The sequence below is a fragment of the Pleurodeles waltl genome, chromosome 1_1 (assembly GCF_031143425.1).
Source record: "Pleurodeles waltl isolate 20211129_DDA chromosome 1_1, aPleWal1.hap1.20221129, whole genome shotgun sequence".
NCBI classification, from domain to species: Eukaryota; Metazoa; Chordata; class Amphibia; order Caudata; family Salamandridae; genus Pleurodeles; species Pleurodeles waltl.
This window is the reverse complement of record NC_090436.1, coordinates 293,871,155-293,892,681: the sequence shown is the minus strand read 5'-3', so window position 1 is coordinate 293,892,681 and position 21,527 is coordinate 293,871,155. Positions and strand designations below refer to the sequence as shown.

The window sequence follows — 21,527 nt, the reverse complement described above, 5'->3', positions numbered from 1 at the left end:
CCCAGGCAAAGGGCAAGAGCAGCAGCTGGAGACTTTCAAACCTAGCTCCATCAAAAAAGTAAGATTTAGCAGCCAGAATGCAAGGAGAAACTACTCTTGATGAATAGAGCTCACCATCAGGAGGGCAACACCAACATTGTGTAAATCAGCCCCTGGGGGTCTGAGAAAACCATCAGTAAATCCTGGTCCCTGTTGGGAGAACTGTGTGGGAAAATGGAGCGAGTAAAGCTACCCTGCTCTGCTAATCTTTGTTTAAAATTCTTTGTTGTGGGCCAGGGCCCAGAGCCAGCACAATCTCTTTATCGTTGTTTTAATGAGGAGGGGGTGCGTGGGGCCCCCTCTTCAGAGAGATCCTTGCACCTGGGACTCTATACCCTCGTGGCAACCCAATATGCATCATATCCAGGGGATGCCACCTCCCCATGACAAAGAATGAAGCACTGCTACACTCTAGGAGTGAAGCGATGTGCCCATATCTTGGGGCAGCGTGATGCACACCATCAATAATCCTGCCCACGCTGACATCAGACAGGGAGAAAGAAGAGGATGCCTGCTCTGCACCGGCACACAAACGTTGTGCTGGCTGAGGGAGCTGGTCAGGCAGCACGGGAGCAGACTCCCTAGTCACTACCCCCAAGTACCACATCAAAAAGGCAAGGGCACCCTACACCTAAAAAATGTACAACTTATTGCAAAGCGGCATATTAAAAGAAAAAGCGTCTTGCAAATCAACAAAGTTGCTCATAAAATATTCACTGTCCAGGGCTGAGGAGCACCCTATACACCTTACCATTTTAGCAAGAGATAAACTTTGCATACTGTTTCTTCTGTGATGCCCCAGGAAAGGCAAGGGCAACACCAACATTTGTAGCTAGTGGTTAGGGAGCTGCCAGTGGATGTTGCTAAAAGGTAGCCTTAACTCTTCAGTGGTGTTATGTTGTCCCCGGGAGAAGTTTGCTATGTTTTTGAGCATTTTTGGATCTTGTACTTTTGTAGATAGGATCTGGAGTGAGGTGGTCCCTGTTGGTTGGCCCTATGACTCCAATCGTACCATAGTGGAAGTAAAAGAAAGACTCATGTATGCTATTGAATTGAATTATTAATGCTGTATTCACAATTTTGATATTAACAGTGAACAGTATATGCATTAATGAAGGATATATGGGGCCGTATTTATACTCTGGTTGCGCCGAATTTGCGTCGTTTTTTTCGACGCAAATTCGACGCTAAACTAACGCCAACTAACGCCATATTTATACTATGGCGTTAGAGGCGTCTAGCGCCAAAGTTCCCGGAATGTGCGTCATTTTTTAGCGTGAACCCCTTCCTTGCGTTAATGATATGCAAGGGAGGCGTTCCCGTCTAAAAAATGACTCCCAGGCCTTTACGTGGTATTTATACTCCCGGGCAAAAGAGACGCCCGGGAGTGGGCGTGGCTAAAAACGGCGCATTTGCGCCGCTTTTTAACGCCTGGGTCAGGCATGGCGTTAAGGGACAAGTGGGCTCAAAATGAGCCCAGAGTGCCCTCCCCTGCCCCCAGGGACCCCCCCTGCCACCCTTGGCCACCCCAGGAGGACACCCAAGGCTGGAGGGACCCACCCCAGGGACATTCAGGTAAGTTCAGGTAAGTATTTATTTTTTTTTTTTAATAATTTTTTTTGGCATAGGGGGGCCTGATTTGTGCCCCCCTACATGCCACTATGCCCAATGACCATGCCCAGGGGACAGAAGTCCCCTGGGCATGGCCATTGGGCAAGGGGGCATGACTCCTATCTTTACAATGATAGGAGTCATGTTGATGGGGGATGGGCGTCGAAAATAAATGGCGCAAGTCGGGTTACGACGATTTTTTCGACGTAACCTGACTTGCCCCATTTTAAGACGCCCATGCGCCATTTTCCCCCTACGCCGGCGCTGCCTGGTGTACGTGGTTTTTCTCGCGCACACCAGGCAGCGCCGGTCTGCTTGCGCCAGCTAACGCCATTCAATAAATACGGCGCCCGCATGGCGCTTCAGAATGGCGTTAGCCGGCGCAAAACTTTTTGACGCTAAACTGCGTTAGCGCAGTTTAGCGTCAAAAAGTATAAATATGGGCCATAATGTTCGCAGCATCCACATTGATTTCAATGGTACTGTTAGACCTGACACCCTTAGGGTGGTCACCCCTCAAATTTTTGCTTGCCTCCCTCTACTTTTCTGACACTGTTTTTGCTGGTTTTAGGACTCTGCACACTTTACTACTGCTAACCAGTGCTAAAGTGCAGATGTTCTCTCCCTTAAACATGGTAACATTGGTTGATTCCCAATTGGCATATTTGGTTTACTTATAATTTCCAGGTAAAGTGCACTACATGTGCCCAGGGCCTGTAAATGAAAAGCTACTAGTGGGCCTACAGCACTGATAGTGCCACCACATAAGTAGCCCCTTAACCATGTGTCAGGCCTGCCATTGCAAGGCCTTTGTGTGCAGTGTTACTGCCACTTCGACTTGGCATTTAAAAATACTTGCCAAGCCTTCCCCTTTTTCTACATATAAGGCACCCCTAAGGTAGGCCCTAGGTAACCCATAGGGTAGGGTGCTATGTAGGTACAAGGCAGGACATGTACACATGTATTTTATATGTCCTGGTAGTGAAAAACTCTTACATTTGTTTTTCACTACTGTGAGGCCTGCTCCCTTTATGGACTAGCATTAGATCTGCCCTCACATACTTTTTGAGTGGTAAATTCTGATCTGAAAGGAGTAACCAGGTCATATTTAGCATGGCCAGAATGGTAATAGAAAATCCTGCTTATTGGTGAGGTTGGATTTTATGTTACTATTTTAGAATTGCCACTTTTAGAAAGTGAGCATTTCTCTGCACTTAAAAAACATCTATGCCTTACAGCCTGTATCCAGTCAACGTCCGGGCTGAGCTAGTTGACAGCTCCCTTGTGCATTTCATCCAGACAACCACAAACACAGGACACTCAGTCACATCTGCACTCATCTGCATATTGAATGGGCCTTCCTGGGCTGGAAGGGTGGAGGGCCTGACACTTACACTTCAAAGGCTAGTGGCCTGCCCTAACAATGGACTGCCAAACCCCCTACTGGGACCTTGGCAGACAGCACTGTACTGAAAGGGAAACTTGTGCACTTCAAAACCACTTTGTGAAGTCTCCCCTGCTTCAAAGGCATTTTTTTTATGTAAACTAGGTGTATACCTCTGTCAACTATACATCCAATTTCTAACATGTTGCATGAGATTTATGTGGTCTATTATTGGTCTTTACTTAATGTGGTGTTGTGCTAGAAAAGCCAGTAGGCCTGTCTTTTCTATAATGATACCTTCTTATATTTTGTTTATTATAGGTGGGAGTATTGCGATTACAGGGTTCAGGGCTTTCTAGGGATGTGAACTGCTCTGAAGATGTCACAAAAGGTATATCAATATACCTTATAGTACTTATCTTTAAATTAATGCATAGTATTTCATAGCGTTGGCATAGAAAATACTTGTCCTCATTACAGGTAAGAGCACTCACTCAATGATTTATTGAGTGCTGTTGTTTAGTAGTGTGGTCACAGACAAACCTTTTCCTTTTTTTAAGAAAGAACACTGACCCAATGATTTATTGAGTGCTATTGTTGTATAACAGAGGACTAAGGATACTAGCCTATACCACATCCCCTGCGTAGGCCTTGGACAACTCTGTTTCACTACCCTGTGAAAATAAAGTACTACAATGGGGGACCTGGAGCCATGTTGATATCCTGATTTGCTTTATAACGCCATGCAACTAGTGCAAAAGCGACGCAAGCCTTAAGTGAGACCTTGTGTGGCCCTGTGTGGCTTCATAAATCTCGAGTAATGTCATGCAATGCAAATTGCTGTGTTACATTATTCTGCGCAAGGAGGCATTTCCATGAGTGTTGCATGGGTGTTCCCACACAACATCCATGAATTTTGAAGCATTCCCAGAGTTACAGGAATTTGTAAACCTTGGAATGCGCCAAAAAGATATGCCTCCCAAGGAGAGGCATAACAAGGAGAAATATCTTTATTGCATCTCGTTGTTTTCTCTTTCTATGCATGCTACATTCTGCAGCCCACATGGAAAGAGGTAAAATCCTCTCAGGATTGTTTTTGAGCAGGAAGGTGTCCCTTCCTGCACAAAAAACAAGCCAGCATGCAACACAGGCACCAAGGGTGTGCCTGTGTTGGCGCTAGGGTGCTAAAAGGGTTCCAGCACAGCACTAACTCCATCTGTTCCAAAGTGTGGAGATCCTTCACAAAGTGCCCATACTGTTTTATTGCAAGGAAAGCCGGTCTGCTACAAAGTGCTGCTACTGTCCAGTTGAATGTATAGTTGCAAAGCTAAAAAGTCAATGCTCTGCACCATTCAATGTATGGCAGTCTTGCTAAGGAGGTAACATTCTGATGAAAAGTTAAAGCTGTTTCTTTCACTTTTACCAGTGTGCACTTCCCTTACTCAAAAGGGTAAAATGCAGTTCAGAACACCAATGTATTCTGTATTCTGCCACACTGTTGAGACCACCAAACTTGACCCATAGTATATCTTGCCACTCATCAGATTGTAATTGATAAGAGAATTTCTTGCAGAAATTGAGCCAATGTAGTTGTTGAAAAAACAAAGTGCCAAATTACATGTTAAGTGAGTTATACAGCTTAAGCCCAATTGCTTAATATTTACACCTGCCATAGGGTGACATAATGAGTTAGAAGACAAATCAAAGTAACAGCCACTTGGAATGGATGCAAATTAGGAGGGGCAGTGCTTAACTTTTTAGGGTTGATAAATGTTCTGCCCAGGGTGCTGTTGGACCAAAGATTGTCTGGGTAAGTGCGGTCACCCGTATGTATGGTTTTTCTCAGACCACCTTCCAAGCCTAGACCTTCCCTATACACTTTGCAACAATCAAAGTGTACAGCAAGATTAATACTGACATCTTGAAGCATTCCGATGGCCCATACATCTACCTTTCTATTAGGCTTAGAAACAACAGCAGTGGTGTCTCAGCGCATGGGTCATTCAAAGTCCATCCCCTGAATTGGACTCGGGCACTCATGTGGGCAGACCTACTTAGGTCAGCAAGTGAGTGTTGGGAAAGCCCACTCAATATATTTGTGTGCATGCACCTCTGTCGCTCAACCGAACCGAAGGGCAAATCTGGTTTTCCCACCAACTGTTATTGGTAGATAACAGCATATAAGTTATATTAGGGATAGGATCTGGATGAAAGTCAATTCTACCTGCCAAGCCTGTGTACTTTTCTTATACCTCTAAAAGGCCTAATTTAGAATTTGGAGGATGGAATACTCCGTCACAGATGTGACAAATATCCCGCCTGCCATATTACAATCCCCAAAGGACATAATGGGATCATAATACAGCTGACGGGATATCCGTCACATTTGTGACAGTGTATTCCCCTCTGTCAAGATCTAAATCAGGCCCTTGGTGTGAATAAACTTCATAAATTGCAATAATTAAGCTAAAACCTAGAAAGGGTAGGGATGCAATAAAAGGTTTTGTTAGATTTGCATTTTGTAAGGTTGAAAAAAGTGTCCCTACCTGCTAAAATTCCTTAAATAAACCAATCATAAAAAAAAAATAACCGCAGCCCTCTTTCGTTAAAGGAAAATGAGATGCATTTACAAAAAAAATGAAACTTTGAAGTTTCATTTTTTGAGAGTGGGCAATGGTCTCTTGGACCACTGCCTGCTCTTAAAAAATATTTTTTCAACAATTCTCAAAGGGGAACGGGTCCCTTGGCGACCCTTTCCCATTTGCAAATGGGTTACCGTCAACTTTGAGTTGGTGATAAAGTGTGAATGTTTTGCAACCAAATTTCAGTCACAAAACATTTGTACATACCAATACGAATCAGTATTTGGAAGGGATGCCCCAAATACACCCCTTCCAAATATCAATTCACAAACCCAAACAATGATTTGGTAACTAGTTACCAAATCACAATTTGGGCTTTGTACATCAGAAAAGGGATTGTTGTGGTCTCATACAAGCCCGATTCTGCAAATCGAGCCGTTTGCTAAAACAAAAATGCTTTGTACATCTAGTCCTGTGAGAAAAATGAGCAGCCAAAAATATTCCATACCAAAATGGCATGCCTTTTTCTCAATGTTTCTTAATTGATTTAAAAGAAAAAATAACATGTTGGATGTCTCAAGAAATCGGTTCACATAATTGTGTGTCATAGAGTAATTTTTTGCACTGGAACGCCTACCTTGCATCTCATTAAGGCAAGATAGGTCTCCATTCCCAAAAAATTACTTTAACTCCATAAATTTCGGGCTAGACGGGTCTAGCACCAAAGCATAAATATGGAGTTAGCTTTACACCGAATTAGAGTTTTAAAAAATGACGCTAATTCGGTGCAAACAGAGAATAAATATGCCCCTCAGAGTGCATGCAGGCCTGTCAGGTGAGGTTTAAATAGTTTTGACAGGCAGTAAAATTGCTCTGAGGTACACCTGGGCCCACACAAAGTGTGCATGTCGGATTGGAAAGCTACTTTTTTCTGGCCAACCCGACATGCACACTAGAGGCCTCTTGAGGAGGCTTCACCTGCACCATTAGTGAGCCAGGTGGGAATCTAAGACGTTGGCACCCGATTTCCTAATGAGCAGTGACTTTCCCTGCCCGAGCCAATCCTGGTGCTGTTCTCATGCTGTGCTGACAGCAAGGGAGCAGAGTCAGGATTGGCTCTAAGATGCAGTTAGTAGGCCTCTCTGGACCTGGTGCAGTGTGGTGTGCGCATGAGATGGGGAGGGACTTTCTCCCTCACTTATTTGTGGGTGTTCCGCACCAGGCCCAGAGAGAGAGAGAGTGAGTGAGTGACTTGAGACGAGACCACAGTCACACTCAGACCACCATTTTTTTGCCGCTTTTATACCCTGCCTGTAGGCGTTAAAAGGGGGCATTCCATTATTTATAATGGGCCTCTATGTACTCTGCAGGAGTAGCGCCAATAGTGTTAAAAATTACGCTATTGCCCCCTACCCTGCACCATGGTGCACCATATTTTAAATACGGCGCACACATGGTGGCAGTAGGGGGGCACTAAGGGGGCCAGGAAAGTGGTGCTGCACTCAGTGCAGTGCCACTTTTTTAAAAATCTGCCCCTTAGTACTTATCTGTTGGGGGTATAGATTTTGTTAAAAAAGAACAGCTGAACGAACAACGGGGTGGGTGGGTGTAGATGAGGGGGATGGGTGCAGTCGTGGGAACTCTTCTGAACAAACACGAAAAGATTATTTTCCCTCTGAACTTTGAAGCACTTCCCAATCGACAAATGTACGAGCCACTTACTTTGCTCCGTTTTTGCGAACGGAATGAGTGAAAGAGAACTAAATGCAAGTGATTCAGTCTTAGTTTATCACCCCACGAACATTTCCATTATCACGTATAACCGCTTTCACTATGCTATGGCGGATTTAAATTATTAATAATGTGTCCTACTGCAGTGCCCTTGTGTGTGCAGGTGGCCCAGCTGAAACAGACTGCAGGAAGCTAATCGGGCCAGCGATCTCTCAGTGTCTGAGTGGAGAAGCACTAAAGTGAAGCGGCCACACCGCGTTGTTAATTAAGGAATGAAATAGAAACAATAGAAATGAGGCCCATATTTATACTTTTTGACGCAAAACTGCGCTAACGCAGTTTTGCGTCAAAAAAATTAGCGCCGGCTAACGCCATTCTGAAGCGCCATGCGGGTGCCGTATTTATTGAATGATGTTAGCCGGCGTTAGCCGCCGGCGCCGTCTGGTGTGCGTTAAAAAAAACGACGTACACCAGGCAGCGCCGGCGTTGGGGGATATGGGGCTTGGGCGTCAAGAAATGGGGCAAGTCAGGTTGAGGCAATTTTTTCGCCTCAACCCGATTTGCGCCATTTTTTTTCACTCCCAACCCCCATAGAAATGACTCCTGTCTTAGCAAAGACAGGAGTCATGCCCCCTTGCCCAATGGCCATGCCCAGGGGACTTCTGTCCCCTGGGCATGGTCATTGGGCATAGTGGCATGTAGGGGGGCACAAATCAGGCCCCCCTATGCCACAAAAAAAAAAAACCACTTACCTGAACTTACCTAAATGTCCCTGGGATGGGACCCTCCAGCCTTGGGTGTCCTCCTGGGGTGGTCAAGGGTGACAGGGGGTGTCCCTGGGGGCATGGGAGGGCACCTCTGGGCTCCTTCAGAGCCCACAGGTCCCTTAACGCCTGCCTTTTGCAGGTGCTAAAAAACGGCGCAAAAGCGCCAGTATGTCATTTTTTTTGACCCGCCCACTCCCTGGCGTGAATTTTGCCCGGGAGTATAAATCCGACGCACATGCCTCGGAGTCGATTTTTTAGACGGGAACGCCTACCTTGCATATAATTAACGCAAAGTAGGTGTCCACGCTAAAAAATGACGCTAACTCCATGGACTTTGGCGCTAGACGCGTCTAACGCCAAAGTATAAATATGGAGTTAGTTTTGCGTAAAAAAAAACGACGCAATTCCGGCGCAAACGGAGTATAAATATGCCCCTGAGTCTTTAATGTAATTTGCTTCGATTCTGTGTTGAACAGTAGCATGTGGCGTAGCTTTGCTCGGGTTTCAAAAAGGAAACAATGGCAACGATGTTGTAGCAAGTTACTCATGGGGCCTTATTTCTTTCCATTTCTTTAGTATTTCCTTGTATGGTATACATGCATATACTTTTGTGGTTATTCCTCCTTTTGATTACATTTAGGGGCATATTTATGAGCCCCTAGTGCCACAGGAGCTCACTTTCCGTAATGCTCCGGTGGTGCTATGCCCTGCGCCATATTTACAAGGTGGCGTTAAGCCACTTTTTGTGGCTTAACGCCACTTTGTAAATAAACCCATTCACACGCAGCCCTTTGCATGCAAGGAGTGTGCAGTGGATGTTGCTGTGGGTATGCCACAGCAACATCCATTGCATTTTGATCCTGCCTCTGATTTACGGGTTTTCATAAACCTGAGGCAGCGCCAAAATCTAACCTTAGCCCAATCTTTAAAGGAAAATGACTGAGCTCAATGCTGTGCTAAAATTGGCAGTGCCACGCTCCATCATTTTCACAATGCAGGGATGCGATGTATTTAATAGAATACGGCGCACCGTTGTGTTGTCCCCTGCAATGGTGCTAAATTTTGCTGCCAACGCAGGCATCCTTGCACCATCTTGCGAGAATGTCTGCGTGAGGGGTGTGATTGATTATGTGCAGGAAGGTGTCCCTTCCTTCACATAAACAATCTCTAATGGCTATTTGGCCCATCTGCAGAATGCAGCACACAGAGAAGTACCAAAGCATCATTTTTAAATGATTGTTTATGTGCAGGAAGGGACACCTTTCCGCACATTAACAATCGTGTCTGCCATTTTGCTCTTTCTAAGCGTGCTGCAGAATGCAGCACACATAGAAAAAGCAAAAAACTAGGAGGAATAAAAGTATTCCACTGTATTCCCAGTATTCCACTGGGGTGGCATTAGATTTTGGCGCTGCCTCAGGTTTACGAAAACTCGTAAATCTGAGGCAGCGTCACAATGCAATGGGTGTTGCTGTGGCACACCCACAGCAACACCCATTGCCTGCCCCTTCCACACAAAGGGCTGCATGTGAAGGGGTTTATTTACAAGGTGGCATTAAGCCACAAAAAGTTGCTTAACGCAACCTTGTGAATACAGTGCAGGGCATAGCACCACCAGAGCGTCACGAAAAGTGACAATCCGGTGGCACTAGGGGCTCATAAATATGCCCCTTAGTTTCTACTTTCTCCCCTAACTATTGACATCAACGGCGGTCCAACTTTTTTTCGTCTCCTTATCAGTGAAGGCTCACATGTGTGTCTGATGTAGAATCGGAGCTCAGCAGGTGAGGAAGACAGAGGCACAAGCACTAGCAGTCTCACATTGTGACCAGAGAACTAACCCTCCCTTCTCCAGGGCTTCCCTGTGTCTCACCAGTGGCAAATCATAGCCGCCGGTTTGGTAGGTATTTGCCCTCTGCCGGCTGCTGGCTCCGTGCCTCACCTGGGCATTCACTTTAAGTGTGCTTGCCTGCTTTTGTAGAAAGTTCCCAGGCTGCACATCAAACCTTTACAAAGGGCCGTAGTCGCGCCGGTGCTTCTGAGCACCCCCCTATCCAGCTGTAGTTTTCAATGAGTTTTGCCTGACACCTTCTTGTAGCAGGAGCATGAAAAAATAAAATATAGCTGACAGGTCACCTCCCAGCAGTAAATGTTAATGAGAATACACTTTTTGCTTGATTTTAGTGCTCTGTTGCTTGCACATATAGATATACAAATGAAATAAACAACGAATGCAAATTTCACAACAGAATGGGGCAGTCTGCAGTCTGCCTGCGCATTAAAGGCAAGAATGTCCTCCTCCAGCTACTTTACAGCCCTCCCTGACCCCTGTGTGCTGTAGTTATGGCCTGACAAATGGCTTGCAGCCTACACAAACCGGTTTAATGAAAGCACGGCCTTTTGAATGCAAGCCATAAAGTCCAAACCATTTGTCAGGACATTAAAAAACACATGACCTGCTAACAGATTCAGTGGAATATCACCTAGTGCAATGGTTCCTAACCTGTTGCTTGGGGACCCTTGGAGGTCCGCAAAACGTCCTCAGGAGGTCCGCGACTGCTAAAAAAATTCAATAATTTTAACAGATTAGGTCCCCAGCTTTCAGTAATGACGCAGTGGGGGGTCCCCGGATTGCAATAAAGATTCAGTAGGGGTCTCCGGGATCCAGTAATGATAAAGTGGGGGTCCACAGAAGTCAAAAGGTTGGGAACCACTGCTCTAGTGCAATCATTGAGAAAGGAAATGCTGGGGGGGGAGGGGAGCACTTGCCTTAATGCACTGTGCACTTGTGAACAGGTCCGGGAGTTAGCAGGTATGTATACAGTGATAGAATACATTGTTTATAGAATAACATAAGTTATATCGATATAAGACTCATATTAATATAAATCACAATTTAAATATGATGCAGAAGTGCCTTATTATTTGCAAGCAGTTACAGAACATCAAAATAATAACATTATTTTTGTAGCACTGGAATGAACTTCAGATATTGTTTTGTCTGTTCATGTGTTAAATAATAGTTGCAGCAATATCTAAAGTCTTATATATTTCAGTAACACATAGTGCAAACACTGCTGTCCCCCGTGCTAGTTACAACGTATGCCATTCTGTTTTTAGATTCGCTAGTGCTGTACACCGTAGCTAGCTTGAACAACACAGGGCAGATCACCAGCTTCCATGCTGGGCCTGAGGTGCGGTTCATGAAAGTGCCACTTACCATCAGCAGCAACCTCAGGGGCCCAGTTCCAGAACGTGGAGGTGCGTGCACAGCCATGGAAGGTCTACATTATGATTATTGATGTGGTCTGCCATTATTGAAGGCTGAAGTGGCACTTTCAAAGTTGTGTGCAAATTGAACTTGAACACACTTCATAATTATGATAAAGTGCTTCATTTGTCATTTCCTAACTGCTGATATGTATTTAATTTACATCCTACAGTCTTTCTCTTCACACTTCTGCCTCACCACAAGATTGTTGCACTCTTCACATTACAAAACGCTCTCATTTTAATAGTGAGTAATTGTAGCCAGCACGTCTGCAAATGCCTGCCACTGATTTGCCAAAACTAAAAACTAGGGATCCTACCTTTTCAAAGGAATCCCTTTTCACCTGAAAGATTTCACAAGGACCGTAGTACGAATTAACTTGGCTTTGACATGTAATTTGTGTTTGGTTGCCACAACTAATTATCAAATGTATTTCTTTTCTGCATCCTATGCTCGTCGTGCTCTCTCACTTCACTCGCAACATACCACTCACCCACGGCTTTTACGCCCCACCACTTCCAAATGTCACCAGCCGCCACTGGTGACAATCATAGATGACGTGAGAAGTAAACCATACTGCTGGCTTTGCGGCTCTGGTTTCAAACCAGAACGAAAGAAAAGTAGCAAAGTTATCGGAAATGTGTTTTCTTCGGCAGCCTCTTGAAATCAGTTAAAAGGGGGCGTTAGGCTCTCGGAGTCCCCCTTGAACTTAATGTACTGCTGATGCAGGGTTTAGGTTGCCATAGAAATTATCTGACAGTGGAGGTTTTTTTTGTTTTTATTGTCTTTTCCCTTCCACGGGATTAGCATCATGAGTCCTGTACAAAACAAGTGTCAACTTCAGCAAATACCGTCGAATGTCTGACCTCGGTCACACAGTGTTCTGCTTGCTTGGCAAATGGTGCATTTCTCTTTGTGGTCTGTTTCGTAGAACTGCAGTAACAGGAAGCGCTAAAGATATTCGCTTACCAAATTTACCTTCTTGTGTCAATGAGGCAAAATGAGATTGCTGCAGGGCTGTAAAATGTATTTAACGAGGACATTGCTCATAACTGTACCAGGTTGGCGCACGAAGGTTCCTCTTTTGTAGGTAATGTATGTTTTTTTATTAACGGATGTTGAAAGATACTGAAAGAGGCTATTAACAGCTACAAGGGCAGGAAAAACTTACGTAATTATTTGCTACACTTTTCATGGCAGGAAACTACCACTCACTGTAATCAATGTGTTTCTGTGGTTTGCTTGATGGAATAAGAGACATGTATGTACGAGTTAAATATTATGACATTTTGGAAAAGTATCCATCAACTCTTGGTGAGGCATTTCTGTCTATGTTTTCTCCAAGGAAAAACAAAATTACAGCTGGTTGTCTGTGAGAGAAAGTCTTCTTTGTCGCTCTCTACCCAGCAAACCAAGGGAGAAGCCAGAAAAATAAAATAACTAACATGATGAGAGCGGGGGATCCTTTCTTAATTTTCTTCATCTGTTAATCTCTAAATTATTTTTTCTGACTTATCTCAGGTTATCCATCATTCCTTCCCTTTATCCATCTATCCTTCCATCTAACCAGCTCTCAATCAATCTTTTTTTTGTCTTTTTCCTTCCTTTCGTCTCTCTATTCATCTAACCATCAGCCATAATTCATTTTCTCCATCCATCCATCATCCATCTCTCCAGCCTTCCTTCCTCCCTTCCATCCATTCTAAATTCCATCCTTCTCTATAACCATCTTTCACTTCATCATCTGGCCATCATTGTCTCCATCATTTTCTCCATTCACACACTTGCTGATCTTTCTTTCCTCATATCCGGACATCCTTCTCTACATCCTTCCATCTATACTTTTCTCCGTACATCCACCCTTCAACCCAACACCTCCATCATACTACTCTCTTGCAGTGGCATTTATGAACATCTATTGGGAGACCTGAGTCTCGATTATAATCAAAGGATCATCAAACATACATGCCCTTGTAGATATGGTGTAAGGCAACGCAGATTAAGTTCCTGCATTTTCTTACACTGCGTCAGGGAGGCGTTCGATGGGTGTTGCTGTTTCCCACGCCCATGGGTTTTGGGCAATTCCCAGATTTACAAGGCATTGTAAGCCTTGGAATGCATCAAAATCATGGCACAACGAGGAGAAATATCTTTATTTCTCCTCATATTTCCCTCTTTTTTTAAGTGTGCTCCATTCTGCAGCACACATAGAAAGATGAAAAAGCCTCCATGGATTCTTTTTATGCAGGAAGGTGTCCATTCCTGCATAGAAATAATTTTTCTGCAACACATTACCATCCTACTTTCACATGGGGTCATGGCGGGGTTGTGAACTCTGCTCTTTTCTTCACACTGGTCTCAAAAATACAGAGAGAGAGCCTTGACAACCTCCAGTGTGGCTTTTTGTCCCTCCAGTTCAGTCTTCAATCCCCCCACATCCGGAATAATTGCAGAACCCCTTGATTTGCTACTCACTCGGTTCCAGACCATTTCCTACTACGAGCTACTTAGTTAGTAGTGCTTGCCATCTTTCTCCTCACTTACTGTGCCTGGCCTCTGTGCTGTTTCATGCACTGTAGCAGCGACATCTGCAAAAGACACCGCAATAAATGCATCAAAGTTGTACTGTCTTAGACATAATGGGGCATATTTAAGAGCCCCTAGTGCCACCGGAGCATCACTTTTAGTGGAGCTCCGGTGGCGCTATGCACTGCACCGTATCTACAAGGTGGCACTAAACCACTTTTTGTGGCTTAAAGCCACCTTGTAAATACAGCCCCCTCACATGCAGCACTTTGCTTGGAAGGGGCCTGCTATGGGTGTTGCTGTTGGTGTGCCACAGCAACACCCATTGCATTTTGACGCTGCCCCAGATTCACGAGTTTTCGTAAGCCTGAGGCAGTGCCAAAATCTAACGCCACCCAGGGGGTGGCATTAGAGTGGCACAACGAGGAGAAATGCTTCCATTTCTCCTCTTTTTTTGCTCTTTCTATGTGTGCTGCATTTTGCAGCACACATAGAAGGAGCAAATCACCATTGAAGATTGTGCTTGTGTAGGAAGGTGTACCTTCCTGCACAAAAACAATCTCTCCCCCAACGCAGCCATCCTTGCAGTAATAGTGCAAGGGTGGTTGCATTGGCGCGCGGCAGCAGATTTTGCGCCAGTGCAGGGGGAAACACAGGGGTGCGCCATATTCTAGTAAATACAGCTCATCCCTGCGTTTTGAAAATGACTGTGCATGACGTTGCCAAATTTGGTGCAGTGACCCACACCATCATTTTCACTTAAATCTGGCCCCATGTGTGCTAGGGCCCTCAAGGTCATGGGTGGGCTCTAGAGAGGAATTACGTAATTGGATAGGAGTGTTAAGGTGTGGTTTTACAAGTTATGATGCAATGCGTGCGGATAGCGCAATAGTATGTTGAAGAATAAAGACATCTGTTACAGAGCTCCGTGTGTGACATGTTCATTTTCATTTCAACGACAACCCATGGTAAAATCATTAAGTGGCTTGATGACATCTTTGCAAGGTGGGGCATCCCCGCTATTCTCAAATCTGACAGTGGCCCGCATTTCAATAGCAAGGAATTCAAGGAGTTTCTTGATCGACTCAACCTTAAGCACCAAAAGAGCACCCCTCTCTGGCCTCAAGCCAATGCTGTTGTCATGAGGGTAATTTAGCGAGCAATGATGGAAAAAATCAATCTAAATCAAGCCCTGTGCCCAGCACTTCATGCACATTGATCATCTCCTCACATAACAACTGATGAGAGCCCTGGAACCTTGCTTTTTGGAAGAGCTATGGAAACCAAACTACCAAAATGGACATCGAGCCAACCAGTGAACACTGATAAGATTCGTGTCACTGACTCTTCTCAAAGTGCATGATGAAAACATATGCCGATCCATGCCGACGAGCCCAGGAAAGTGTTTGAGAAAGGGGACTTGGTACTGGTCAAACAGAAACAGAAGTGTAAAAAAGGCACTCCATTTGCTGTCAACTCTTTGAGGGTCGTGACGTGCAAAGGACAAATGGTGAAAGAGCATAGTTTGTGAAAATCCATCACACAGGACTCATCACACTTTAAACATCTACCTCAATGTTAGTCAGCTCCTGAAATCACAAGCGAGGCGACCCCACCTGAACATCAGGTGGCACACCTGAGCCTATGCCCTCGATACATGATGACGATGCATCTCAACTACCTCATGCCACCCAATCTGCAGACCAGGTGCAAGCACCTCAGCGGCTCATTTAGGAAATATGATGCTAATGTTGTTTGTAGTTTTATTAAACAAGGTGGTAGATGTAGGGCCCCATTACGAGGCTGGAGGGCTTGAGACCACCAGCTTTGTGGCGGTGGTTAGGACCGGCGCTGCTGTGGCGGTCCAATTGCCACATTAGAACCCTTGCATTAGACCGCCAGGGCACCGCCAGCACTGCAGGGATCCCAGATCCCGATGGGCTGGCGGTGATGGAGATCGCAATTAGCCAGGGCAGGGCTGCATGCAGCGCTGCCCTGCTGATTACAACCTTGTTCTCTGACAGCTTTTCCATGGCAATTTTACCACCATGTAAATGCTGGCGGAGAACAGGTGCAGAATGCCACAGGGGGTCCCTGCACTGCTCATGCACCTGGTATTGGAAGTGCAGGGTTCCCCCTGCCTATGCTGTGCAGACTGTGAACATTGCGAAGGTGTTGGTGCACGCTGTGGTGGCAGCGTTGCCGGCAGTTGGATTATGAGCTGGAGACAATGCTGCTGTCTGTTTCCCGTTAGGCTGGCAGGTGGAAACCTCAGTTTCTGCCAGCCAGCCTGTAGGAAAGTAGACTTTTTCTAGCTTGGTTACCCCCACTTTTGGCCTGTTTGTGTGTTTGACTGTGTCTACTGAGATCCTGCTAATCAGGACCCCAGTAGTTCTGCTTGCTCCCTTAAAATGTGGTTGTTGCATACTGGTAACCCAGTATTTCACCCACAATTGGCATACTGGTGCCCCCTTATAAGTCCCTAGTATATGGTACCTAGGTACCCAGGGCATTGGGGTTCCAGGGGATCCCTATGGGCTGCAGCATATCTTCTGCCACCCATAGGGAGCCCAGGCAAAGGCTTTCTGCAGGACTGCCATTGCATACTGTGTTAAAAGGTGCATGCACCCTTTCACTGCCACTTACAATGCCACTTACACTGCACTGCACTTATAAGTCACCACTAGAGCAGGCCCTCCAGCCCTGAGGGCAGGGTGCAGAGTACCTGTGTGTGAGGGCACCTCTGCACTAACAGAGGTGCCCCCACGACCTCCAGGACCATTTTTCCAGACTTCGTGAGAGCAGGGACGGCATTTTACGCATGTACTGGACACAGCTCACTACTTATGTCCAGCGACATAATGGTACATGGGTATGTTTGGTATCAAACATGTTGTAATAATACCCCAAGGCTTTTGCAAGCATTGGTTGTATGACTTCATGCACTCTGAGGGCTCCTTTGAGGACCCCCAAATATTGCCATTCCAGTCTTTTGAGGTTTACCAGGCAGCCCCAGCTGCTGCCACCTCTCAGACAGGTTTCTGCCCTCCTGTTGTTTGAGAAGCTCAAGCCCAGGGAGGCAGAACAAAGGATTTCCTTCGGGAGAGGGGTGTTACACCCTCTCCCTTTGGAAATAGGTGTCACAGGCTTGGGAGGGGTAGCCTCACCAAGCCACTGGAAATGCTTTGAAGGGCACCTTTCATAATCCAGTCTACACCAGTTCAGGGACCTCCAGTCCCTGCTCTGGCGCAAAACTGGACAAAGAAAAGGGGAGTGACCACTCCATTGTCTATCACCACCCAAGGGGTGGTGTTCAGAGCTCCTCCAGAGGGTCTTTGGGTTTTTCCATCTTGGATTCCAAGTTGGCAAGGAACTCTGGGAGCATCTGAGTGGCCAGTTCCAGCAGGTGACTTCAGAGCGCTCCCCTGATAGGTGCTTACCTGTTTAGCTGACCCATCCCCCTTTCAGGGCTATTTAGGGTCTCTCCTTTGGGTGGTTCTTCAGATTCGGATTGCAAGACTCCAGCAGGAACCCTCAGCAGCCTCTACTCACGGGTGGGTGGACTGAAGTGGTCCTGACGGTCCTGATGGCCTACTGTCCAACTTTGGTGGGGTAAGATCTTGCCTTCCCACGCAAGACAGTACCCCCCCCCCCCATGCACAACATGTTTTGCAGTTGCCAAGGCTTGTTGTCATCCTTCCACGAAATTATTTGTGCATCCTGCAGCTCCAGCCCCCTGCACTTTGTCCTGCGATGCACATCTTCCTGAGTGGTTTTCCAGCAGCATAGGAGCGTTTGTTGTAGTGCTGCATGGGCCTCCTTTGCAACTCCTTTGTCCCTGTGCTGTGGGACTCCTGTGCACGCTGCCTGGTCTTCTGAGGGCTCTCTGAGTTGCTGAGAGCCCCCTCTAACTTCCCTTCCTGGGTAGAGTCCACCAGGTCCCTCCTGGCCCTATGTAGCATCATTTTCCACTAACCACAAGCTTTGTGTGTGCCAAGGCTTGTTGGCGGACTCCAGCGATGCAAACCAGACTGCAATCCTCCATCCGGCATGGGATATCATCTGCACCAACCAGGAACCTGAATCCATCTTCTTGGGTGCAGTACTGACTGTTGCTCTTCACCAGTGGTTCTTCTTTTGTACCTTCACCCGGGTTAACAGGGGCTCCTGTTCTCCCTGGACTCTACTGTGCTTCTTGGACTTGGTCCCCTTCTTCCACAGGTCTTCAGGTCCAGGAATCCACTGTTGGTGTCTTGCAGTCTCTTCTGGTTCTTGTATAATATTCTTTCTCGTGTTTCTGTGTGTTCTGGGACAGTTACTGTGTTTTACTCCTGCTTTCCTGGGCTCCGGGGTGGGTTCTAGTACTGACTTTTGGTGGTTTCTAGTACTCCCAGCACCCCTTTACACACTACATTTGCCTAGGTGGGAAACAGACATTCGCATTCCACTTTCTTAGTACATGGTTTGTGCTCCCCCCTACTCCCATTTCTAACTATTGTGATTTTCACTAATTATTCAGTTTTTTCACTGTTTTATGCACATTTCTGCATACTAGTCTATATAATTTGTGTATTACTTGCCTCCTAAGGGAGTATAGTCTCTAAGGTATTTTTGGCATTTCTGTCACCAAAATAAAGTACCTTTATTTTTGTATTACTGAGTATTTTCATTCAAGTGTGTGAGTACTGTGTGACTACAGTGGTATTGAATGAGCTTTGCATTTCTCCTAGATAAGCCTTGGCTGCTCAGCTACAGCTACCCCTAGAGTGTGTGGCTTCTAGACACTGCCTACATTACACTAATAAGGGATAACTGGACCTGGTATAAAATGTAAGTACCGTAGGAACCCACTACAAATCAGCCCAGCCTCCTACACAGCCCAGCGGGAATCTCTTAATGGGTCTGGCAGGGAGGTAGCCAGTGTGGTGGCAACCTCCCCATCGGAAGTTTGGCAGACATTTCAAACCGCCTGCTGAACTCCTAATGAGGCCCTTAGTGTCTTTGACATTATACTCTCTAGGCCCTATGGGATCCTGGGTGCGCTCTTGACAGGAATTACATAATTGGATGGGAGGTGTTAAGGTGTGGTTATTAAAGCTATGACGCAAAGCGTGAGGACAGAATGAAGACATCTGTGACAGAGCTTCATGGGTGGCATGTTCATTTACATGCTCCTGGGCTGGGGAGGATGCTACCGAAGTCAGAAACAATTATAGTTTATAATCAACACCTTGTTCAATGTGAGTACTTAGCTACATAAAAGAAAAAGGGCAGGTAAGAGCATGTGACAGGATGGAATGAAGGAAGATGTACCAATTGAAAGGAAAGGCATTCACCTTGTGAGAAGTTAATACAGCTACAACTTACCCAGGTTAGAACTAAGGGTCTGATTTATGGTTTGGCAGTATGGACTCTGTCCTTCAGGGTTGCGGAGGACATTCACTTAACAACACCTTGCTGCACCGCGTGAAAGACAGAGGGCAGAAATTCACCATACTTAACATTATATGGCACATTTCTGTCATCTCCTCATGCTGGCACATGTTTGGGTGCCTAGCACCAAGGCAGGCACCCTAGCATCATGGTACAACACAGGCAGGATTGTTTTTGTGCAGAAAGGTACACCTTTCTGTTCAAAAACAGTCCTCTGAGGCGTTTTCCTCTTTCTATGTGTGATGCAAAATGCAGCACACATACAAAGAGGAAAACGAGGCGAAATAAGCATATTTCTCCAAGTTACGCCTCCCTTGGAGAGGAGTAGTGTTTTGATGCATTCTCAGGTCTACCACTCATGCTAAATCTAGGAATGCACCAAAATCTATGGGTGGATGTGTGGGAACACCCCCGCTCTACCCATAGGTCGCCTTCCCAATGGAGAGTAGCGCAATCCGCAACTTGCACTGCCTTCTGTTACACCAGATTTACCAAGCACAGCAGGACCACAGAAAGTGGCCTTGCATTGCTTGGTAAATCTGACTTTAGTGTTGCACTGTCTTTGCATTACCTTGCGTGATGCAAGGGCAATGCAACACTATGATAAATCTGCCCCTCAATTCCATACCCTGATGGACAACGGATGGATTCATTGAAAGATCACTGCCGGCCCATCGTGAACTCTTTGTCTCCAGAGGAACGGCCATCACAGAGGTTCCTTAGAGGGTACCAAACGTTTGGTGGATGGCCATTCGTCAAACATTTGTTTTTCAAACCAAACTCCTAATCTGGCAGTTTTTTTTGCAAAACAAATTACTAATGACCCTCACACCCAGGGATTTTTTTTGCTGATTGCGGGGTAATTATTTTTATTTTTCTGTTTGCCACCTCTGGGATTTCGCAGAACAGAAAAAAAAGGTATCAGACTGTCAGCCCTAATTAAGGTGGGCAGTGTTATGCCCTTACTCCAACGACCAGCACTCTGTCAGGCCATCAAAGGAAGCTTTGTATCAACAGAGCCAACTTAGGCATCACCAATAGAAAGCCAGTGGTCTACCTACCTCTAGATAGGGTAGGCAGATTGAGAGTTTGACAGGCAGGGTACTACGTCACTTTTTTGACAAAGCACTCAGGGGCATATTTATACTCTGTTTGCGCCGGAATTGCGTCGTTTTTTTTTACGCAATTCTGACGCAAAACTAACTCCATATTTATACTTTGGCGTTAGACGCGTCTAGCGCCAAAGTCCATGGAGTTTGCGTAATTTTTTAGCGTGGACACCTACTTTGCGTTAATGATATGCAAGGTAGGCGTTCCCGTCTAAAAAATGGACTCCGAGGCATGTGCGCCGTATTTACACTCCCGGGCAAAATTCACGCCCGGGAGTGGGCGGGTCAAAAAAAATGACGTACGGCCGCTTTTGCGCCGTTTTTTAGCGCCTGCTCAGGGCAGGCGTTAAGGGACCTGTGGGCTCGGAAGGAGCCCAGAGGTGCCCTCCCATGCCCCCAGGGACCCCCCCTGTCACCCTTGCCCACCCCAGGAGGACGCCTAAGGATGGAGGGACCCATCCCAGGGACATTAAGGTAAGTTCAGGTAAGTGTTTTAAAAAAAAAAAAATTGTGGCATAGGGGGGCCTGATTTGTGCCCCCCTACATGCCACTATGCCCAATGACCATGGCCAGGGGACAGAAGTCCCCTGGGCATGGCCATTGGGCAAGGGGGCATGACTCCTGTCTATGGGGGTTGGGAGTAGAAATAAATGGCGCAAATCGGTTTGAGGCGAAAAATTTGCCTCAGCCTGACTTGCCCCATTTTTTGGCGCCCAAGCTCCATATCCCCCTATGCCGGCGCTGCCTGGTGTACGTCGTTTTTTTTCACGCACACCAGGCAGCGCCGCCGGCTAACGCCGGCTAACGTCATTGAATAAATACGGCGCCCGCATGGCGCTTCAGAATGGCGTTAGCTGGCGCTAATTTTTTTTACGCAAAACTGTGTTAGCGCAGTTTTGCGTCAAAAAGTATAAATATGGCCCTCAGTATCAAACTCTAAATCAGGTCCTTAGTCTACCTTGGTGCAGTGCTGCAGATGACCTAGAAAACTAGGCCTGTGGTGGTTCAGTTTGAAACATGAGATGGAGCTGATACTGTTGATATTAGGCAGGCTGCACCATGACTGTGCTTGCA

At 46.0% G+C, this 21,527-nt stretch overlaps 1 long non-coding RNA gene across 1 annotated transcript in view; it reads left to right on the top strand.

The window, feature by feature from the left end:
• Window positions 1-12,383: 12,383 nt before the first annotated feature.
• Window positions 12,384-21,527, top strand: part of LOC138249705 (uncharacterized) — a 65,837-nt gene continuing 56,693 nt past the window's right edge. The window contains exon 1 of the long non-coding RNA XR_011194889.1: window positions 12,384-12,475. This is a non-coding gene — a long non-coding RNA (uncharacterized lncRNA). The remainder of the gene's footprint in view (window positions 12,476-21,527) is intronic.